The 9,289-nt window shown below is 35.9% G+C and overlaps 1 pseudogene; it reads left to right on the top strand.

The window, feature by feature from the left end:
• The first annotated feature begins 6,241 nt into the window (after positions 1-6,241).
• LOC136137131 (small ribosomal subunit protein uS10-like) lies at positions 6,242-6,594 on the top strand (annotated as a pseudogene).
• The last annotated feature ends 2,695 nt before the right edge of the window (positions 6,595-9,289 follow it).

Below are 9,289 nucleotides of genomic sequence, written 5' to 3'. Positions count from 1 at the left end.
GGAATCACCAAATCACAAAAAAAGAGAGCAAATAGGAAGCAAGGAACAAAGAATCTACAAAACATTCAGAAAATAATTAACAAAATGACAATAGTAAATCCTTAGCTATCAATTGTTACTTTAAATGTAAATGGACTAAATTATGCCATCAAAAGACACAGAATGGATGAATAAAGTTTTTAAAAAACCAACAATATGCTTCCTACTAAAGATACTCTTTAGCTTTAAAACACACACAGTGAGAGTGAAGGGATTGCAATATTTCAAGCAAACGGTAACCAAAAGCAAGTGGGGGTAGCTATATTCACATTAGACAAAATAGACTTTAAGCTAAAAATGGTGAAAAGAGACAAAGAAGATCATTATATAATGAAAAAGGGGCCAATTTATTAAGAATATATGACAATTTTAAATATTTAAACACTCAACATTGGAGCACCTAAATATATAAAGCAAATATTAAACAGACCTAAAATAAGCCATAAACAGCAATACAATAATAGTTGGGGGCCTTAATACCCCACTCTTGACAATGGATATATTATCCTGATGGAGAATCAATAAGGAAACATTAGATTTGAGCAATGCTATAGACCAAATGGACCTATCCAGAACATTCCATCTTACAAACAGCAAATTACACATTCTTCTCAAGCATACGTGGAATATTTTCTAGAATAGATCATGGTAGGCCACAATCAAATCTTAGCAAATTTAAGAAGACTGAAATCATACCAAGTATCTTTTCTGACCACAGTAATATGAAACTAGAAATCAATAACAGGAGGAAAACTGGAAAAATCACAAAATATGGAAATTAACACACTCTTGAACAGCCAATAGCTCAAAGAAGAAATTAAAAGGAAAAATTTTAAAGCATCTTGAGACTTAAAAAAATGGAAACACAATATACCAAAACTTACTGGATGAAGCAAAAGCAGAAATAAGAACATTTATAGTGATAAACACATACATTAAGAAAAAAGAGAGTTCTCAAATAAACAAGCTAACTTTACACCTCAAGGTACTAGAAATAGAAGGACCAACTAAGCCCAAAGTTAGCAGAAGGAAGGAAATAATAAAGATTAGAGCAGAAATAAAAAGATAGAGAATGTGAGAACAATTGAAAAGAAAAATAAAACCAAGAGTTGGCTTTTTGGAAAGATAAAAAAAATAAACAAACCTTTAGCTAGACTAAGCAAGAGAAAAAGAGAGAGGACCCAAATAAATAAAATAATATGTGAAAGATAAAATTATAACGGATACCACAGAAATACAAAGGATCATGAGAGACTACTATGAAAAACTATATGCCAACAAACTGGACAACCTAGAAGAAATGGCTAAATTCCTGGAAACGTACAATATGCCAAGACTGAATCATAAAGGAATAGAAAATTCAAACAGACCAATAATGAGTAAGGAGAGTGAAACAGCAATCAAAAACCTCACAGGGGCTTCCCTGGTGGTGCAGTGGTTGAGAGTCCGCCTGCCGATGCAGGGGACACGGGTTCGTGCCCCGGTCCGGGAGGATCCCACATGCCGTGGAGCGGCTAGGCCCGTGAGCCATGGCCACTGAGCCTGCGCGTCCGGAGCCTGTGCTCCGCAATGGGAGAGGCCACAACAGTGAGAGGCCCGCGTAACGCAAAAAAAAAAACCAAAAAAGAAACCTCAGAAAAGAAAAAGCCCAGGACAAGATGGTTTCACTGGTGAATTCTACCAAACATTTACAGAAGAATTAATGTCAATTCTTCTCAGACTCTGCCAAAAAATTGAAGAGGAGGCAACATTCCCAAAGTCATCCTATGAAGCCACCATCACCCTGATACCAAAACCAGACAAGAATACTACAAGAAAAGAAAATGACAGTCAATATCCCTGATGAATATAGATGCAAAAATTCTCAACAAAATACCAGTTAACCAAATTCAATAGCACATTAAAAAGATCATATACCATGATTAAGAGAGATTGACCCTTGAGATGCAGGAATGGTTCAAGATACACAAATCAATAGAGCACTCTAAAATTTATTTATATTTTTAATTACATTACTTTAAAATTTTTAAAAATTAGTATTCACATGGTTCAAAATTTAAAAGTGTAACAGACAGATAATTCAATAGAAAATTACACAAAAGACCTAGATACTTCACACAAGGGTATATGTAAATAGCAAATAGTACATGAATGTGAAAAGGTGCTCGACCTCATCAGTCATTAGAGAACTACAAGTTAAAACCACAGTGCAATATCACTACACAAATACAAGAATAACTAAAATTAAAAGGACAGAATATAGCAAGTGTGGGTGAGGTTTTGTAACAATTGGAGCTCTTGTACATTGCTGGTGGGAGTGTCAATTGGTACAATCAATTTTGCAAACTGTATGGCAGTACTATTAAAATTGTAGATATGCAGATCCTCAGCAATTCCTTGCCTAGGTATATGGACATGCATATGCATATACTAGAAAGTTCATAGTAGTGCTATTTATAATAGCTTCAAACTGGAAATTACCCAAATATCCATACATAGTAGAATGAGTAAATGATTTGTGGCCCATTTACACAATGGAATACTAAACAGCAATGATATTGAGCAGTGTACAATATGATGAATCGCACAAATACAATACTGGATGAAAAAGCTAGACACAGAAGAGTATACATTTTATGAGTCAATTCCTATTAAGTACAAAAGTAAGCAAAACTAGCCTATGCTTTTAGAAATCAGGATAATGTCTACTCTTGTAGAGTGGTCATAGTGACTAGAAGGGACAGGATGAGGCCTCTGGGGTGATAGAAATGTTCTGTTTCTTGATCTTGGACCTAGACTCTTGGTGCCAATTACATGGGTATGTTCAGTTATGAAAATTCTTTGACGTTACACAATGTGCACTTTTCTGTGTATATATATATGTTATACTTCACTAAAAGGTTAATAGGTTTAAATACAAAATAAATAATATATGTGGGTGTATATTATGTCTCTTACTTTTATTTAATTAGTATTACAGTATATACCTGTTCACCTTGCTTGTCTTTCACTTAGTAATCTATTTCAGATATCTTTCCATACAAATGCATAAAAAGCTTTCTCAACTTTTTTTTTTTTAATGATGGATATGCCATAATTTACCCCTCATTGGTGGACACTTAGCTGGTTTCCACATATTTACTATTACAAATTATGCTGCGATAAGTAATCATATATGTCATTTCATACATGTGCAAGTGTATGCATATATATGTCCTAGAAGTTGAACTGCTGGACAAAAGAGTTATGTTCGTTTGTAATTTTTGTTTGTATTGCTGAATTGACCTTCACTGAGGTTTTTCCAGACAAATGAGAGTGCTGTTTCTCCACACACCTTCTTTCATTTCTTTTCGAGATGGATAGTATAATATTGATTTGCTGATTCCTGTATTTCAGTGCTTTTAAAGTCATTTAAATGCTAAGATTCTTTTTATTGCAGACCTTCTAAATACCTGGCTTCAATTTGCTTATCACAACATCAAACCTTTAGCTTTCATGATAGTTTCACCATTATAGAGCTAAAAATATGTATTCTTAGTGATATGTGCATTGTTTAATTAATGCCCATAATGAATGGCTAATGACAGAAAACCTAAATAGTACTAATGCTAAACTACATCAACTAAATGAGAAACAAAAAACATGAGAATAATTATGCAAATTAGGCTAAAAAACAAGCCTCACACCTATATGTTGAATTCATCTATTCAAAATTCTGTAGAAACATATTAAGTCATATTTTCCATTTACTGAGAATAAAGGTTATTTATATCTGCATGTGCTATTTTAGGGACACGGTAGCTTGAAATGGCATGCTTGGAATCTCTCACAGTCTGTATTTTGTTTTGCTTGTTTTTTTAACTTCAATGCCTTTTATTTCTGTAAGTTCTTTATATTTATTTATTTTTCTAACTTTTTTAAAAATTAATTTTTGTTGGAGTATAGTTGCTTTACAATGTTGTGTTAATTTCTGCTGTACAGCAAAGTGAATCAGCTATATGTATACATATAATGTCCATGGACAGAGGAATGGATAAAGAAGATGTGGTATATATATGCAATGGAATATTATTCAGCCATAAAAAGGAATGAAATTGGGTCATTTGTAGAGACGTGGATGGAGCCAGAGACTATCATAAAGAGTGAAGTAAGTCGGAAAGAGAAAAACAAATATCATATACTAACGTTTATATGTGGAATCTAGAAAAATGGTATAGATGATCTTATTTGCAAAGCAGAAATAGAGACACAGACGTAGAGGACAAACGTATGAACACCAAGGGAGGAAGTGGGGGGTGGTGGGATGAATTGGGAGATTGGGATTGACATATATACACTATTGCTACTATGAATAAAATAGGTAACTAATGAGAACCTACTGTATATAGCTCAAGGAACTCTACTCAATGGTTTGTGGTGACCTAAATGGGAAGGAAATCCAAAAAAAGAGGGGATATATCTCATAGTCTTTAAAATTAGAAACAAGACAGAAAAGTTGAAAAATAAACCACTTAAAAAAGTACAAATGCAAGAATTAAAAACATCTCATATTCTAATTTTTTCTATTTTTTGCTCTAAAAGCATCTGGTAACCATTGGGGGAAAATGGGTGAAGGATATGTGGGACCACTCTGTATTATTTTTACAACTTCCTGTGAATTTATTATTATCTCCAAATAAAAAGTTTTAAAAAGTTGAAAAAAAAAAAAGAAAAAAGATACACAAATCAATAAGTGTAATAAATCACATTAATCAAATGAAAGATAAAAATCATAAGGTCAGCTCAATAGTTGCAGAAAAAACATTTGACAAAATTCAACATCTACTCATGATTAAAAAAAAATCTCTCAACAAATTGATATAGAAGAAACATGCCTTGACATAATAAAGGCCATATATGACATGTCCACAACTAACATAGAGTTGGTGAAGGTTGAAACCTTTTCCTCTAAGATTGGGAAGAAGACAAGGTTACCCACTCTCACCACTCCTATTCAACAAGTACTGGAAGTCGTAGCCAGAAAAATCAGGTAAAAACTAAAATAAAATAAAGAGCATCAGAACTGGAAGTAAGCAAAATTATCTCTATTTTCAGATGACATGATTTTACATGTAGAAAATCCTAAAGATGTTACAAAAAGAAAACTGTTAAAACTAATAAGTGAATTTAGTAAAGTTGCAAGATGCAAAATCAACATACAAGAATCAGCTGTGTTTCTATACATTAACAATGAATTATCTAAAAAGAAATTTTAAAAAATCCAATAGCATCAAAAACAATAAAATACTGAGGAATAAATTTAACTAGGGAGGTGAAAAATCTCTACATTAATAACTATAAGATGTTAATGAAAGAAATTGAAGACACAAGTAAATCAAAAGATATCCTATATTCATGTATTGATACAATTGATATTGTTAAAATGTTCATAGAACCTGAAGCCACCTATAGATTCAATGCAAGCCCTAACAAGACTCCAATATCATTTTTCACAGAAATAAAGAAAACAGAGGCAAGGAGTGGGGAGTGGGAGAACTGAGCGAAAGCGATCAAAAGGTACAAACTTCCAGTTATAAGGTTATGTACAGTGTGATAACTATCGCTAACGGTACTGTATGGTACATTTGAAAGTTGCTAAGTGAGTAGATCTTGAAAGTTCTCATCATAGGAAAAAGAATTTTGAAACTGTGTGAGATGATGAATGTTAATTAAACTTATTATGGTTATCATTTTGCAATACATACGTATATCAAATCATTATGCTGTATACCTTAAACTTATATCAATTATTTATTTATGTTGTACACCTTAAACTTCTCAATAAAGCTGGAAAAAAATTTTAAACTCAAAAAATATTCTTAATAAATAAATAAAAAGAAAGTAACAGGATGTTGACTCAAAGAAAATGCACAACATGAGAGTTGCGAGTTAAGTTTTATTTGGAGCAAAGTGAGGACTGCAGCCTGGGAGACAGCGTTTCAGATAACTGAGAAACTGCTCCGAGGAGACGAGGGGAGGAGCCAGGATACAGAGGAGTTTTGCAGCAAAGAGCAGGTAGTCGGAAGTCAAAAGATTATTGTTAGCTCTTGGAGGAAGACGCGGTCGCCGCTGCAGCGGAGCCTCAGGCCACCACTCATGCTCCTGACTCACCGCTGTTCGCCCTCGCTGAGGAACAAGTCGGTCAGGAAGCCGTGCCGCAGCCATGGCTTTCACAGATACCGAAGACTCCCGTGGAGCCCGAGGTGGCGATTCACCGGATTCGAATCACCCTCATCAGCCGGAACGTGAAGTCTTTGGAGAAGGTATGTGCTGACCTCATCAGAGGCGCAAAGGAAAAGAATCTCAAGGTGAAAGGACGGGTTCGGATGCCTACCAAGACTCTGAGAATAACTACAAGGAAAACTCCTTGTGTTGAAGGTTGACTTGGGATCGTTTCCAGATGAGGATCCACAAGCGACTTACTGACCTGCACAGTCCTCTGAGATTGTCAAGCAGATCACGTCCATCAGTATTGAGCCAGGAGCCGAGGTTGAAGTCACCACTGCAGATGCTTAAATCAACATTTTTAATAAACTGATAATCAGTTGTCAAAAAAAAAAAAAAGATTATTGTTAAATAAAGAAAACCAGATATCTCAAGTTAAGGGATTTAGTGCTTTTCTGTGTCTGGGAAGATGCAAGAGTCTGGGATCACTGAAATCATTCCTTTGATAGGCACCTTAGCTATCTGGGGCCTGTATTTTCACACCCTGAGTTTCCACAGGGCTCGCCGCAGGGAGTGGCTGCAGTCTGATGGCTGCTATTCTTTTCAGCCCTGAGTTTCCTCAGGACTCACCAGCTCACGTTGGAGGGCTGCAATCATTGGTGACTATGACATCCTTTGTTTATTGATATGGCAGGAAATATTCCATTTATAAATATTCCATTCCATTTATAAATATTCCATTTATCAAGGAAAAGATTTGAACAAGATACTTTACCAAAGAAGATATGTGGAGCAAATACACGAAAAAATGCTTAATATCATTCGTTATTAGGGAAATTAATACCAAAACCACAATGAGATACCACTACATACTTATTAGATGGGCTTTAAAAACAAGATAATTACCAAATACTGCTGGAGCAAGGAAAGCATAATGATAAGTAAAAGAAGACAAACTCAAAATAAGTTAAATAATACAAATCATTTCTTTAATATGACATTCTATAAAACGCAAAACTAGAAGGACAGAAATCATATCAGTGGTGTGTAGGGACTGGAGTGGGGAGAAGGACTTATCTACAAAGGGAGTTGAAGGAAACTTTTGGGATGATGGAGATGTTCTCTCTTAATTGTAGAGGCAATTACATGACTATGTAAGTTTGTGAAAATTCACTGAACTGTACACCAAAGAAGGGTGAATTTTACTATATGTAAATTATATCTCAATAAACCAAAAGAACAAGCATCACAATAAATCCAAAATTAATTGCATATAAATCTTGTGAATCATTATTTTAATGAAATTACTCAAATTGAATCAGGGCAAAATTCGGTGCATTATTTGAATTTTTGAAATGTTTTAGTGATAAATTTTCAGATTAATAGAATACATACTTCTAAAGTATTCACCACAGTTGTTAAAAGGTGAGGCATCATTTAGTATTACTGTCATTGATCAGCATCTATGGTAATTGCCTGTGACACGTTAGCATTCATTATGCAAGAAGCATTTCTTGAGTATTACTAGCCTACAGGCCTAAAAAACTCATTTCTCTTCAGTTCTGGGCCAGTAGGATATGCTTCAGTCTTCTTCAATAAACTTTTATAAGGTACGATCAGATGAGGCCAAATCTAAGAAAAGTAACTTCAAGCGTAGTTTCAGCTGGTCCATAATGGTAGAGTTGTTTAATATTAGAAAATAAAGCCATACAGTATGGTAGTATAACAGGCTGCAATCACTACACTTAGAATGAATGAAACTTATCAAAGACATTTTAAGTTGCCTAGATATCATAACTCTCAGGTTACTCAAAAGCAAAATGCTAGGGCTTCCCTGGTGGCGCAGTGGTTGAGAGTCCGCCTGCCGATGCAGGGGACACGGGTTCGTGCCCCGGTCCAGGAAGATCCCACGTGCCACGGAGCGGCTGGGCCCGTGAGCCATGGCCACTGAGCCTGCGCGTCTGGAGACTGTGCTCCGCAACAGGAGACGCCACAACAGTGAGAGGCCCACGTACCGCAAAAAAAAAAAAAAAAAAAAAAAAGTCATATTTTACTATTTAATAATGAGAGAAAGTTGGCTTTTAAAAAAAGTGCCTGGGCCATGTGTAAGGTATCCAGTAAACGGTTAGCATTGCTACTAATATAAACCATGTCACCAATCTTCCCTTTGTACTAAGTGGCAAGAGCTATGATGGTCAGCCTCAAAGCTGGCTTCCGGCCCAGTCAGCCCCTGCAGCCGGCAGGGCCCAAGGCAGCAGTGTGTTTTTTAAGTGGGCTAAAAAGCATTTGGCTTGAATCTCAAATGCTGAGTCTTTCTACAAGATGGCATATATGTAACCCAAGTGCTTTGGAGGGGAGCTGATTTTAAAAGCATTAGAGCAAGGGAGCCTTCTCTTAATCATTGTCCAAACGAAAACCAGTTGGTCCCCTACAATCTTTCTTCATTCTCAGTGGCGTAGCTAGGGCTCTTTGGTTCTAGAAAAGCATCTCTCTCATGCATTAGCCATAACACAAAGCAACAGATGCCTAATACCTACTTCCATACCAGCTCCTGGGCTGAGGAAGTCACAACTGGTCGGAATTAAGCTGAATCTGGAAACATCCTGGGGTTCATTTTTATTTGATGTTACAAAATCAACAAGTGCCATTTTCTGGGCTTGGCAAAACAGAGCAATGTAAAGGTATCAAATGGCACTCATATATTTGGACATGATTGAAGGGTCATATCCCTCGACAGCTTGGCAGGGGTGAATTTAGTTCCTGTAAAGCATACGGAGGGTTTTATTCCTCCCCTCAAAGAAAATGTGTTATTTTATGTGCTCAGACTATCACCTCCTCCCTTGCTTTCTTAGAGAACATCTATTTCTGGTGGGAGCTGCCAATTTACTATCCCTCAATCCCACACCACAGGCGGACACATGACCAATACGAGCCAATCAGAATCTTCCTCCAGATTTCTCACGAGATCTGGAGGGAAAGGGCTTCCCTTCCTCTAAGGTCACTAGACTGTAAGAATACAGGATCTTGGATTCCTGGAGTCTCATGA

The sequence above is a fragment of the Phocoena phocoena genome, chromosome 17, assembly GCF_963924675.1.
Source record: "Phocoena phocoena chromosome 17, mPhoPho1.1, whole genome shotgun sequence".
NCBI classification, from domain to species: domain Eukaryota; kingdom Metazoa; phylum Chordata; class Mammalia; order Artiodactyla; family Phocoenidae; genus Phocoena; species Phocoena phocoena.
This window is presented reverse-complemented; position numbering and strand designations above follow the sequence as displayed.